At 37.6% G+C, this 14,237-nt stretch overlaps 1 long non-coding RNA gene across 1 annotated transcript; it reads left to right on the top strand.

Annotated features, from left to right (window-relative positions):
* The first annotated feature begins 3,578 nt into the window (after positions 1-3,578).
* Positions 3,579-11,638, top strand: LOC143746641 (uncharacterized). The gene is made up of 2 exons (XR_013206591.1): positions 3,579-3,733; positions 11,544-11,638. It is a non-coding gene; the product is annotated as an uncharacterized LOC143746641 (long non-coding RNA).
* Positions 11,639-14,237: the final 2,599 nt, after the last annotated feature.

Below are 14,237 nucleotides of genomic sequence, written 5' to 3'. Positions count from 1 at the left end.
ATGAGAGGATTTCCAAAGGGGTTTCAGGTGGACTGTCCCTGCAATTAATGTCCTGTTAGTCTTTATGGATGAAAAGCATATGTTAAATGACTTTGTGCCCTGAACATTCGCTCCAAGCCTTTGGTGTTTTTATATATAAGCAGTGCTTATATATTTTGCCACTCATATTAATGCTGTACCATGTCCCAGTAGCAGATTCAATGTAACTCAATGGAAAACATATTGAAAATGCAATGTTAATCTAGACTGTGAAAAAAATATTGTTTTGAAATTGTAAACGAAACAAAGATTATTGGAGTTTGTTTTACAAGATAATACTATTTCTACCAGAAAGACTCAGTAGATATAATGATGTAACATAGCATTAATTTATTGACAGCCCAGCAAGCAATTATTTATAAAGTCCGTAGTTCATAATCCGAGGGTAGCGGATCTGCATTTCCTGCCTGAAGACGAAGGCAGGGGCACAGCCGCCCCCCCGGGGGTATGGACGGAACCATCCTGGTGGTGGTGGGGAGGATGGAGGAAGTTGTTGCGACAGCATCTGCAAACTCAAACGTGTGTAAGTACCAATCTTTTATACAGCGAGTATAAGGACGTGATTGGATAGATGTGAAGGTAATAAATGACGAAGTAATAGGTCTTCCTGGCAGAACTTTATGCTAAAGCTTTCATTTCAGTCTATCTATTTAAAATTTTAATAAAATGTGTTTCTTTTGCAAAGAATTTCTTTGTAATTACTTTAATGATAGCAATTTATAAGTAAAAAAAGTACCCAGCTAACAGGGAACGTTCTCAGAACTTTGACTCATGTTCCGGCAAGATTCTCTCAAAGTTATGAACAAACGTTCTTTCAGTAACGTTAATAAGATGTTTTGGTAACACTTTAGGTTATAGTCTGCAAAAGTACTGTGTAGTTAAAACAAATTTACAGTGTAACTTTCGGTAAGTAAAGTGTACCTATAAAGTACTTGTGTGTAAGTATAAGAGAACAAAATGTTAAGTTTTGGGAATTAAGGTGTAACAGTCAGAAGAATTAACAAATTATTTATAATGTAAGTATTTTAGAACTTAGGGGTATTTATTCTACTATTATGATACAACAATCTTACATTTGGGAGCAATTTAGCGACAACGTGTACCTTTTTGTAATAATAGTGTACCAATACATATAGACTTTTTAAAAATTACAGGGTACATATCTGAGCATTTATACAATACTTTTTTGATAGCAAATGTGCAGATGTTTTAATTTGGGCATACATGTTTCAAGGCAAGTAAAACTAACTTTTTTTTAAAATACTGGGGAAATATGCTCTTGTTCCATTTAGTTACAGGGTAAGTGGTGCTTGTTACCCTCTTGTTCCATGTAGTTACAAGGTAAGTGTGTCCCTACACACTAGAAGCACAAAAAAGAATAAAAGGAAGACCAGACATAATAAAGTTCTCACACTATTCTTCTGGTACAATCATTTTATTAGCTAAATATCCCACCACTTACTGGAGCATCCAGGTCGAACTCAATCTCCATTCTATGTCTGGTCTAAAATCCAATTTTCTTTAATGTTTTGCCGAAGGAGAGCAATTGAGAGTAAATTTTATGTCATCTTTGCAGGAATGTAAAGTAACATTTCTCTTTAGCAACACTGTGACTGTAGCGTGTATTTTCTGTTTAGGTTTAGTTTTCGTACTCTTCCCATTTGCCTGTGTTGCTGATTATTAGTTAATTAATCCCACACATTTTTCTATTCTTCCAATTATCTTCCTAGTAGCCTATTTAAAGTTCTGTTCAGTTCATCATTGGTTATCGTCTGTGTTTATGCTTTTGTTTGATACTTCTCCTTCATTTGGATTTAATAAAGACTTTACTTGGTATTCATCTTCTTCGTCGTAGGCTTTTATACAGCCATCCTGTGACAGAATACTGGACCAGCAAAAGTTAAGTTATGGACTCACCAGCCTGAGGTCTCTTCCTCCTCCCCGAAAACTGCAATTTGTTGCGGTATTTGAACTGGATGCTCTGGAACAGCGGCCTCTCCATCATGGCCTGCGAGCTCGAGGAAGCCACCATGTTCATCTGGGAACGAGAGTCGGCTAACATCTGAGCTCCGGAGTCTACACTGTAACCCTTTACTGTACATTTACAGGTAAATTCCTACAGTATTGTACTGTATTTCCATAATACAGTATTAGGCTGTATCTTTTACAGAACAGCTGTAAATATACAGCACATTTCTGTTTTCATCCTGATAAATTCGTAATACAGTATCATACTGTAAACCAAAACCAAAATAATATGCCAGTGCTTGAAGCTTTTTTTTTTTTCAGAAAACAAGACAATCATTTTTACTTGTCTTTATATTTAGTCTGGAAACAAGACAACATACTAAGTAGGCTAAGTAAAGTATTTTTTGCAGTGGGGTGTTTTTGAAAAATCGTCACGATTTTGAAAAATATGCAAAAGTATCACAGAATGATCCCATGCAATGTGCCATAAGTGTTCTGTGGGTATACGATAGGGTTTGATGAAAAATAAAATGTAATTTAATGTATTTTTTAATTAAAATCTTCTGTGCTCAATGCATGTTCATGATTATTAAGCAGCAGTTGTGAAAATTGAAATTCACAACAAAAAAAATACTATATTTATAAAAATATATATACTATGTACATTCTTTTATGATATTAATCTATCCATTGTGTTTGTTCTAACAATAAGTTTTCACGTTCACATCTGTCAAGTACAGAAGATCAATGGCCAGGGTCAGGATTTTCATTTAATATCACTTTACCTTTTGGTTTGATTTTTACCAAACCCTTTTGTATACCCCAGAACGTTTGGAATATACGGCATTTGTCGAAAAGAAAAAGAAAGAACGGTATACTGCATTAGAACAACAATAGATGAGTAAATGATTATGTCATTTTAATTTTTAGGTGAACTATGGGTGACATACTTTAAGGGTGGTCATCTCTGTCTCTAAGTCAAATGCAAACACATTCATTTAAAGTAAAAAAGAAGTTGCAAAGAATTCAGTTTACTACATAAATTTGTGAAATGCCATAGAATTCTTAATCCTAAATTTATTTGCTTTACTAACAGTCGGTCCAGTGGTCTGCATTGTCTGAATTTGTCTTTTAACAGTGGAGCCCAAAATAGTTATGTAGTAGATGAAATGTTCAGACAACGGGAAGGAAGAGGACAGGGTCGGCTTCAGATGACTGTGGGTGTTTTATTTAAATCAAAATTCTCAAACAGAAACAAAAGATGCGCACCATGCGCTGGACAAAACAGACGCTATTCTGGGTTCAAAGTCACTCGCTCTCAGCGTTCTCCTTTCTCACTCTCTCCATCTCAGTCCAGTACACCCACGAGTCGTTGCCGGTCTCTCTGTTCCATTCTCTTGTTTCCTCATGGCTTTTATCCGTCTCCCCACGCCAATTACTGAAACAAGACACAGGTGTTTGTCAATTCACACTTACGCCGCACCTGTCTCCCGTCACAGACTTCGCTGAACCACGCCCCCCTTTCCACAAGTTATTTTAATTATTAATATTATTATTTTTTTCAATTACAGGTCAATCTTTAGGCATCCAGTGCGGGATATTAAGTTTGGAAGGTCAAGTTGTGTGTGAAGGATCAGAGCCTAACTTCATCACTGTTCGCCTCCTCCTATAACTTCAGCTTGCAGTACCAGGAAGAGGCAGCATGCACCCTTGAGTTTGGTCAGAGGTTAGTCATTATTATATTTGCCATTCATATATATTAGACTAAATTGTGTCACTAACCTTGTCTTGACAGTATTTATTAAGGACTTTTTAATGATTTTTTTGTTCACAAACGTTTTGTCAGCTGACTACTGGTATGAACAATATGGCCCTGGTTTCCATACAGGGCTTAGCTTAAAGGGTTAGTTCACCCAAAAATGAAAATTCTGTTAGTAATTACTCACCCTCATGTTGTTCCAACACCTTAAGACCTTCGTTCATCTTCGGAACACAAATTAAGATATTTTTGATTAAATCTGAGAGCTGGATCACTCCTCCATAGGCTTCTTAAGGGATTGAAGCTTGCCAGCCCCTAAAAGTTATTAAAGACATCGTTAAAATAGTCCAAGTGACTACAGTGGCTCAATCTTAAGTTTATCAAGCGACGAGAATACTTTTTGTGGGCAAAAACACAAAAATAACGACTTTATTTCAACTATTCATGTCCTTCTCTGTGGGCCTCGAGTGAGTTCACTAGTGTAATAGCGCAGCGCTTCTGTTGTTGCATCACACACATGACCAGCGTCGGCCAAATGTGAGCCTACGTGTGACGTAGCTCTACGCTATTACACTAAGTCAATTGACTAGAGGCCTACAGAGAAGGAAATGAATAGTTGAAATAAAGTTGTTATTTTTGTTTGTTTTTGCACTCAAAAAGTATTCTTGTCGCTTGATAAACTTGAATAACTTGAATAACTTTTCAGGGCTGGCAAGTGTCAATTCCTGAAGAAGCCTATGGAGGAGTATGGAGGAGTGATCCAGCTCTCAGATTTCATCAAAAATATCTTAATTTGTGTTCCGAAGATGAACGAAGTTCTTACGGGGTTGGAACAACATGAGGGTGAGTAAATACTGACAGAATTGTCATTTTTGGGGAAACTAACCCTTTAAGCCAGGTCTAGGCCTTAATACAATTAGGGCATTTAAGCAGCTTTTATAAAAATGTCTCATAAACAAAAAACATTGCTGGTATGCATCTTGAGACAAAACAGTGACAGTCACATATTTTAAGATATGTCAGTGCAAGTTGTTTTCAGTTAAAGGATTAGTGAAAATATGTCATTAATTACTCACCCTCATGTCGTTCCAAAGTCCTTTGTTCAACTTCAGAATACAAATTAAGATGTTTTTGATGAAATCTGAGAGGTCTCTGTCCCACAGCAATGTCATTGCAAATTTCAAGGCCCAGAAAGGTCGTAAAAACATTGTTAAAATAGTCCATGTAACTACAGTGGTTCAACCTTAATATTATGAAGCAACAAGAATACTTTTTATGCACAAAAAAACTCCAAAATAACGACATTATTCAACAATCTCTTCTCTTCCACGTCATTCTCTTACGCTGTTGTCGTAGTGTAAATAGTGTCAAGTCAAGTCACCTTCATTTATAAAGCGCTTTTAACAATATAGATTGTTTCAAAGCAGCTTTACAGTGATAATAGGAAATTAAAGTAACAGAGATTGTTTTGGCTTTACAGCAGCTCTAGAATAAAGTTATTGTCCAGCTAACGCCAGTTTTGATTGATTGATTCACTTCCGTTACAAAGATCATTAGTTATTAACTTAGGGGCCGCTAACACGACACCGTTCTAACAGAAAACACTTAACGCGGGCCAGCCCGCTCATCCGCACAAAACAGTGTCTGTTGGCTCCAGAAAGCAAACCCTGAAATAGGTTCCAAGGTGCAAGCTTTGAAAAAAAGCTAGTGCAGCGCTTCTGGTTTCTATGTCAGAACGTAGGCTCATTATTGGCCGACGCTGGTCATGTTTGTGATGATCCAGGAGTTAGCCAATAGTGAGCCTACATTCTGACTTAGAACCCAGAAGCGCTGCACTGTTTACACTGTCAACAGCTTAGGAGAATGACATGGAAGAGCAGAGATTGTTGAATAATGTCGTTATTTGGGGGGGTTTTTTTGTGCACAAGTATTCTCATCGCTTCATAATATTGAGGTTGAACCACTGTAGTTACATGGACTATTTAACAATGTTTTTACTACTACTAAGCCAGCTCAAACGTGCATTTTAATCTGGTAAATGTCATGTTTAACATTATCATGTAAGAGTCAAAAAATGCAAAGCTGGTGTGCACATCCCAAACACCCAAATTGGGCTCAGGTGCAGGACAACTAAGTGAAATAAACAAAATAAAGAAGTGTGAAGTCCGCACACTGAAAAGTACTGCTCCAAAATGCCTGATGAAGACCTGAGGGTCGAAACATTGCTTTTAATAAATTCTTTTGGAGCAGTACTTTTCAGTGTGCGGACTTCAGACTTCTTTAACATTATCATGTAGTCATGTATGCAATAAACACATTGCAAGGACACACACTCTCTCTCTCTCTCTCTCTCTCTCTCTCTCTCTCTCGCTAGGGATTGTGGGTAGTGGGAAGAATTAGAGTTCGGGAGCACATGAGAGTTTGTTTACTTTAATCTCGTTTTTTCGTTTTCTTTTTTATAAGATTTCGTTAAAGAGTTTAGTTTATTTAACAAACTTATTTTTGAACGCCGACTGAGGTCGGCAAACCTAAATGGGGTCAAGCGGAGATTTCTCACGCTTGACTCTTAGACACGGTTTGAAATGCACACCTGATGATTCAATATCTGAGGAAGATGTGGTGGTTGCAGTCAGCGAACAGGTTGGTGGGTTAAATATCAAGTCAGCTTCAAGGATGAACAAAGCTGTTGTTGTTTTTCTTGCCGATGTTCAGATGGTTGATGGTTTGGTTGAACGCGGAATCACGATTAACGATATGTTTGTGCCAGTACTACCGTTATCGAGTCCATCTAAGAAAATAGTACTATCGAACGTTCCTCCGTTCATAAAGAACGAAACTATCCAAGGCGTTCTTGAAAGATATGGCAGATTAACAGCACCTATAAAAATGATTCCGTTGGGTCTGAAAAATCCGAATATCAAGCACGTTATGTCTTTTAGACGCTTTACGTACATGATATTGAATGAGCAACAAGATCCGCTCAATTTAGCAGTAAAACTCAAAAACGAAGGCAAAGATTATACAATCTTTATTAGCTCAGATCACATGCGGTGTTTTGCGTGCGGAGAACACGGGCATGTTAGGCAAACATGTCCAAATAAACAAACAGATAAATCATCCAATCCGCAAATAATTGAGCAACACGTTGGACAAGATAATGTTCTTGTTCCTGCTGTTGAAACAGCACCTAAAGAAAACACTGATGTAGGCTTAATAAGAGACGTAGAAAATCATGATACGGGTGAGGAGATTGTAAATCTAGCAAGTGTAGAAAAATCCACACTGATTATAAATGAAGAGGACAAACAATCAGATCAGGATCTTGAGAGTACAGATAGTCTTTCTGATGTAAATGATGCTGAAAGATCGGAGTCGCTTGGCTCTAGATTGTACACAGTAAAGCAAATCAATGACTTTCTAGATAGTACTAAGGGAGCTCGCAAACCACAAATAGAGACGTTTTTCCCTGATTTGAGGCGATTTTTGGTGTCATGTAAAATGGCAATGAACAAAGCAACCTTTGAGGAACTAAGTAGACAGAAGCGTTATCGCCTTAAGAAAATAATAACAAAGGTAAAAAACACGGTAAAACGTAATGTAAAGAAGGTTTGAATATTCTTTTCTTTTTTTTAAATGGAGAGAAGAGAATTTATAGCCTGTGTTTGGACGCTTTTTGTCTCTTTATTAATAGTCAGCATCATGGCATCCTTAAACTTTGGATCTTTGAATGTTAATGGGTGTCGTGGTGCTGAAAAAAGGTGTGCTTTGTTTGATTTTTTTAATTGGAAAAAATCTGGTATAGTTTTTCTGCAAGAAACACACACAGATTTGAATAATCAGGTGCAATGGCTAAGTGAGTGGAAAGGTCAAACTTTCGTTAGCCATGGTTCAAATGTTAGTGCCGGTGTAGCAGTTCTTATTTCTTCAGATGTACAAGTACAAGATAGCAGAGCTGAAGAAGTTATACCTGGCAGAATGCAAATTATAGAATTTAAGTTATATGAGTTATTTTTTTCTCTTATTAACATTTATGCTCCTAATGACGGTGTAGAAAGAGTTTCTTTTTTCAAAAAATTAAAAAATGTTATTTCAAAAGTTCCAAATAATAGAATAATAATTTTAGCTGGTGATTTTAATTGTACTCTTGATTATACTATGGATCGGAATCATGTTGAACCTAATCTCAATTCGTCTGAAACTCTCAAAACTGTTATTCGTTTTCACAATCTTGTAGACGTTTGGAGAGAAGCCTTCCCTAGAGAAAGACAATATACATGGTTGAAAATTAATGCTGACACAGTCTCTGGTGCAAGACTTGATAGATTTTACGTTCAAAAGAATAATAGAGGAAGGTTTTTTAATAGTAAAATTTTGCCAACATCATTTTCTGATCATCATTATATTGCGGTAACTATGACCATAAAACAGAGCACTTCCCACCATCACATTTGGCATTTTAACAATAGATTATTGCAAGATAAGTCTTTTGTACAATATTTTACTTTGTTTTGGAGAGAGTGGAGAGAGAGAAAGTTACAGTATAAAAATTTAGCCCAGTGGTGGGATACTGGAAAAGTACAGATCCAGCTTTTTTGTCAGCAATATACAAGGAGCCGTACAATGGAACTGAAAGAAAAGGTCTTGTTCTTGGAAGAGCAAATTCTCCAGTTAAGCAGTTCCATCAGTGATGGTGAAGAGACAGAAACTGCAAAAATGCTTAAAGAGTACAATTTGATTTTAAAGAATTTGTATGAAGAAAGAAGTCGCTGTGCATCGATACGGGGAAAATATCTTCAGCTAAACAGCATGGATTCTTCAACAACTTTCTTTTTTTCATTGGAGAGGAATATTAGAGAAAAGAAAAATATAAATTATCTTAAATTGCCAAATGGAAAAGAAATAATGGAAAAGAAAGAAATAATTTCACAAACTTTACTTTTTTATGAAGATTTATATACAGCACAACCTTGTGACCTTGAAGCAACAAATCAGCTTTTAGATGGACTTCCACATCTTACAAAAGAAGATAAAGCTGAATTAGACAAAGCCTTGTCATTTCACGAGCTAACTGAGGCTGTTCAGCAGCAATCCTCAGGGAAATCTCCAGGGTTAGATGGTTTGACTTCTGATTTCTACAAAGCCTTCTGGTCCCTCATCGGACAGGATCTGTATGCGGTATTTTGTGAAAGTTTTGAATCAAAAATCTTACCCCTGAGTTGCAGAAGAGCTGTAATCACTCTTTTACCCAAGAAAGGAGATCTTGGCCTATTAAAGAACTGGCGACCAGTTTCTCTTTTGGGAACTGATTATAAAATATTATCTAATGCTCTGACAAATCGTCTCAAGGAATTTTTAGCATCCATTATTCACGAAGATCAGTCCTATTGTGTACCAAAGCGGTCTATATTTGACAATCTTTTTCTTGTGCGGGACATGTTGTATTTAACCGAACTGCATAAGTTTGATCTTGGTCTTGTTTGTTTGGACCAGGAGAAAGCCTTCGATAAAGTCGATCATGAATATCTGTTCAAAATACTTGAAGGCTTTGGCTTTGGAAAGCAGTTTACTTCATGGATTAGACTTCTGTATGAAGATGTTTATAGCATGTTGAAAATTAATGGAATTCTGACAAGACCTTTTTCTGTCCATAGAGGAGTGAGACAAGGTTGTAGTTTATCTGGCCTCTTGTACACAATTTCCATTGAACCAATGTTGAGAATGTTGAGGGAGAAGCTGCAAGGATTGACGGTTCCATCATCTTACCTCTCGAATACTCCATCAGTTAAACTAACAGCTTATGCCGACGACATCACAGTGATCATTAGATCTGAAGATGATGTTAAACATCTAATCTCATGCCTCAACACCTATGAGAGTGCTTCTTCGGCACGTGTCAATTGGGAAAAAACAGACACTTTATTATTAGGTCATTGGTTGAATCAGAATCTACCGCAACTTCCACATCAGTGCCTTTGGAATAAAGAAGGAGTAAAGATACTTGGACTGTTCTTTGGGACTGAACAGTTTATGGAAAAGAATTGGGAAGGACTTCTAGAAAAAGTGACAGGCAAGCTCCAGAGATGGAAATGGATTCAAGCCCAGCTTTCTTACAGAGGCAGAGTGTTAGTAGTGAACAATCTAGCCGCCTCAATGCTGTGGCATCGTCTAAAAGTGTTGGACCCTCCGAAAGAGCTTTTATTGCAACTTCAAAAAGCCTTTGTTGACTTTTTTTGGGGAGGCCATTATTGGCTCCCTCCAGGAGTTCTGTGTCTTCCAGTTATTGAGGGCGGTCAAGGACTAATTCATCTAGCCTCTAAGGTGAAAGCCATGAGGTTACAGACTGCCCAAAAACTGCTTTATTCTTCTGACTCTATACCATGGATCAGTTTTGGTCTTGCCATTCTACGAGAGAAAAACAACATCGGTTTTGATAAACAAATATTTCTGAGCTCAGTAAATATTGTAAAGGACATGTTTAAGATCAAGTTTTATGGATCTGTGTTTGAAGTTTGGAGTTATTTTAAGTTGGAGCGAAAAGGACATTTCGGCTTTAATGAACCACTTTTTCACAATCCCTGGTTTTCCCATACTTTTATGCCTAACATTGATTTTTCTAGCTTTGGTTTAGCTGGTGTAACTAAAGTTGGAGATTTGATTCATTTGACTGATAGAGAGTGGGTTTCAGTACAACATTTAACTACAAAGATTGGAGGTAGATCAGAGAGAATTGTTGGGAATATATTGAAGAATTTGAAAACATCTTTTCCTATGTCTTTGTGGGAATATATAACCAATTTTATGTCTGGTAATAATTATTCAGAAGTTCTTTTTCCTGAAGTGTATATAACACCACAGGTAGACCAACATGAGAATGATAATGACGATAATGTGAACTTGTTGCTCTCTTTTAAAGGTTTACAAAGCCTTCCTTTTTCTGTTGTGAACAAGCAAAATTTATATAATGTTTGTGTAAAGTCTTTCTTTGCTGGACAATTAAGAGAGAGGAGAGATACAAAATGGAGATCTCATCTCTCATTGACAGAGAATAAATCACCTTCATGGCGGTTACTGTATAAAAACCCCCTACCAAAAAGGTCTGGTGATTTACAGTGGCGGATTTTGCATTGTGCATTACCAACAAAAGTTTTTTTGTTTAAATGTGAATATTCAGATTCTTCTTTCTGTACTTTGTGTAATGAACTTGACACAGTTTTTCATGTTTTCTGTGACTGTTGTAAATTATCTCCACTTTTTAATGTTTTGGATAGAATTCTGAGCAGTTTAGGGATATTTTTTTCAAAAACAGTGTTTATTTTTGGTTGTAAGTATTCTCGCGATAAGTGGGAAATCTGTACTTTTTCTAATTTTTTGGTTGGTCAAGCAAAATTAGCCATTTGGAAAGCGTATAGAATTGAAATGGAAGGACAAAAAGTTAATATGGTTAATTTATTCAAGGCCTTGGTTGAATCCAGGATAAGATTAGAATATGAATTTAATAAAATGAATTGTAATCTCCTAATGTTTGAGAAGAAATGGTGTGTAAACAAAAGTTTAATTTTTATAGAAGGTGAAGATCTTTTTTTTAAATGGTAATGTTTTGATAAAAAAATATGTTTTTTAGATGTTAAAGTTTTTTAATGATGGAATAAATTGCTTTAAAAAGTCAAAAAGTCTCTCTCTCTCTCTCTCTCTCTCTCTTCTCTCTCTCTCTCTCTCTCAAAATATACACAGTCAGTCCATACTATTTCATTGTCTTTTTTTCTTTTCTGCCTTTTAGATGCTTTCTTGTCATCAATCCTGAACGTGGATCAAAAACAAAGAAAGGACAAGTAACTTCAAAGAAAACTGGCCAAGTTGTGCAAAAAAAAAGAACACCGCTGCCTACAGGTTTCCTCACTTCTGCGAAAACTTGTGGACTTTGAATGGGATTTTGTTTGCACTTTTATGGACTTCAAAACAGAAACAGCAATTCACTGCCATTATAAAGCTTGGAAGAGCCAGGACATTTTTTTAAATATAACTCTGATTGTATTCGTCTGAAAGAAGAATGTCATTTACACCTAGGATGACTTGAGGGTGAGTAAATCATGGGCTAATTTTCATTTTTTGGGTGAACTATCCCTTTAATTAAATGCTAAGTTTTTCCTGTTTGTTGTTCAGTGTTAAAATTGTATTTTTTTTTTTTTAATTCAGCCAATATGTTCTCACGATGCAATTTTCTGACCTTATCTTTTAACCAAAATAAATGTTTTAAAACCCAGAGAATGTTGTTGTTTTTTTCTTGTGACTACTCTTATGTGTGACTTACTTTAAAGTATAATATTTTTAATTATGTAAGCAGTATTCCCTGTAAACATACAATTTACTGCTGTAGACAAGTTTAATACTGTAAAAGTGTGTGGTATATACTGTATTTGGTAATTACAGTGGGGTACTGTAAATGCTGTTTACAGTACCAGTTCTGTAAAAATACAGTATGTGGCTGGCAACCCAGCTGCCAGTATTTTAATGTAAATTTACAGTACAACATTTTACAGTACAATACTGTAAATGCTGTTTACAGTACTAGTTCTGTAAAAATACAGTATGTGGCTGGCAACCCAGTTGCCAGTATTTTACTGTAAATTTACAGTACAACATTTTACAGTACAATACTGTAAATGCTGTTTACAGTACTAGTTCTGTAAAAATACAGTATGTGACTTGCAACACAGCTGCCAGTATTTTACTGTAAATTTACAGTACAACATTTTACAGTACAATACTGTAAATGCTGTTTACAGTACTAGTTCTGTAAAAATACAGAATGTGGCTGGCAACCCAGCTGCCAGTATTTTACTGTAAATTTACAGTGAAAAGTTTTACAGTGTATGCATGCGTAGATCTGTGCCTTTTAGATCTATGGACAATGGATCCAGTTCCCACCCAAGTCCCCACCCACGAATATTCGTCTTCTTCGCTGTTTCCGTTCGACTATTTGGATGTTCCGGTCTCGTCCGGAAATCTCCCTCCTCCGATGTTCCCACCTCCTTTCCTCATCCCATCTCCTCCGCTGGTAAGGGCCAGTCCCCTGGATCCATCTGCCACAATGGTGTTGTACAGGTCCTTGGGTCTGTCTCCGCCTCGGCTCTTCAGCTCCACCTTGAGCTTCCCGACCACCAGCTCGGCATGAGATTGAGGTCCGCCCCTTTGCGTTCCCTTGGCTCCACTGTGGCCTTTCAGGCCTAGGACACCTCCAAGCTCATGTATTCCTCCGTCTCAACCTCTTTCAGTAATTGCTCAGCCTACGCCACGTACTTCCGGGTCTCCGGCTGCGCCTCAACCCTCTACCCCTTTGGCTCCACCAGGCTCCTCCTTCCCTCTGGCTTCCCTGTTGTCCTCACACTCTCCGTAGCCTCCACCTCTGCTTTAGTCCCTCGACCCAGCAGCTCCACCTTTGGCTTCCGGGACATGAATATGGCCCTGGTCCATCTGCCTCTCTGCTCCGCTGGATACTCCACTCAACCTAGTTCCGCTCCACCCACCGTCGGCTGCACCTTGGTCTCTGTCTCCAGCGATTCCTCCTGGTCCCTGACCGTCACCAGCTCAAAGAAAAATCCTGTAAAGACATGTGACATCGATGTGACATGTAATGTCTCAGCAGCGCCTATAGTTTGCTTATGAGCTGCGATTTCTCTCTCTCTCTCTCTCTCTCTCTCTCTCTCTCTCTCTCTCTCTCTCTCTCTCTCGAATTATAAATCTCTCTCTCTTTCGATCATAAACTAGCGCATTACGTACCGTTTCAGGCTGGCGAACGATCCCGGCTTCAGGGCCATTATTACGACATGGCATTGATTACGGCTTTTGTTCACACAGCGCGCATTCCGGGACTGAACACGGCAATGTTACTAGGTCCCCAACCCGACATCGATCCTGGCATCAATCCCGGGTCATGTTTGCGTTCACACAGAAGGTGTTCTGGCAATTTCCTGGCAATTTCATGGCAATTTCCCGGGATCAACACGCTGTGTGAAAGGGGCTTTACTCATCTTCCTCGTCATGCGTTTGTATGTAGCCAGCCCGTGACAGTGTATAGTAATTAATAGCACATATCAGGCACATGGGTGTAAATATGCATCATTGTTTTCGAATACCTCCATATTCACAAAACTTGATGCAGGTTTAACACAGTGACAGGCACATTAACACATTCTGTTCAGTAAACATGGCTGAATCCAGATGTTTTAAACAGTTTATAGCTTTTGGATTTGATTTCTGTGAAGTTGATCATTCTGGACTAATAATCCAGAAATGACAGAAATGCTGTCAGCATGAAAGCACTACACAACCTGCTCTTGCAATTTATTTTCAGATGCAGTATGTGTGAAACAGGCCTTTAGCAGATGAACTTCATGACATCAGTGGTTCACATTGAGATGGCGGATGGTGTGACTTGTTAACCTAAAATAGATTGTTGTGAAATTGACTTCCT

The sequence above is a fragment of the Siphateles boraxobius genome, unplaced genomic scaffold, assembly GCF_051911475.1.
Source record: "Siphateles boraxobius isolate OS27281-9 unplaced genomic scaffold, OSU_SipBor_1 22, whole genome shotgun sequence".
Lineage (NCBI taxonomy): Eukaryota > Metazoa > Chordata > Actinopteri > Cypriniformes > Leuciscidae > Siphateles > Siphateles boraxobius.
Note: the sequence above shows the minus strand (reverse complement) of the source record. Positions and strands in the feature narration are given on the sequence as shown.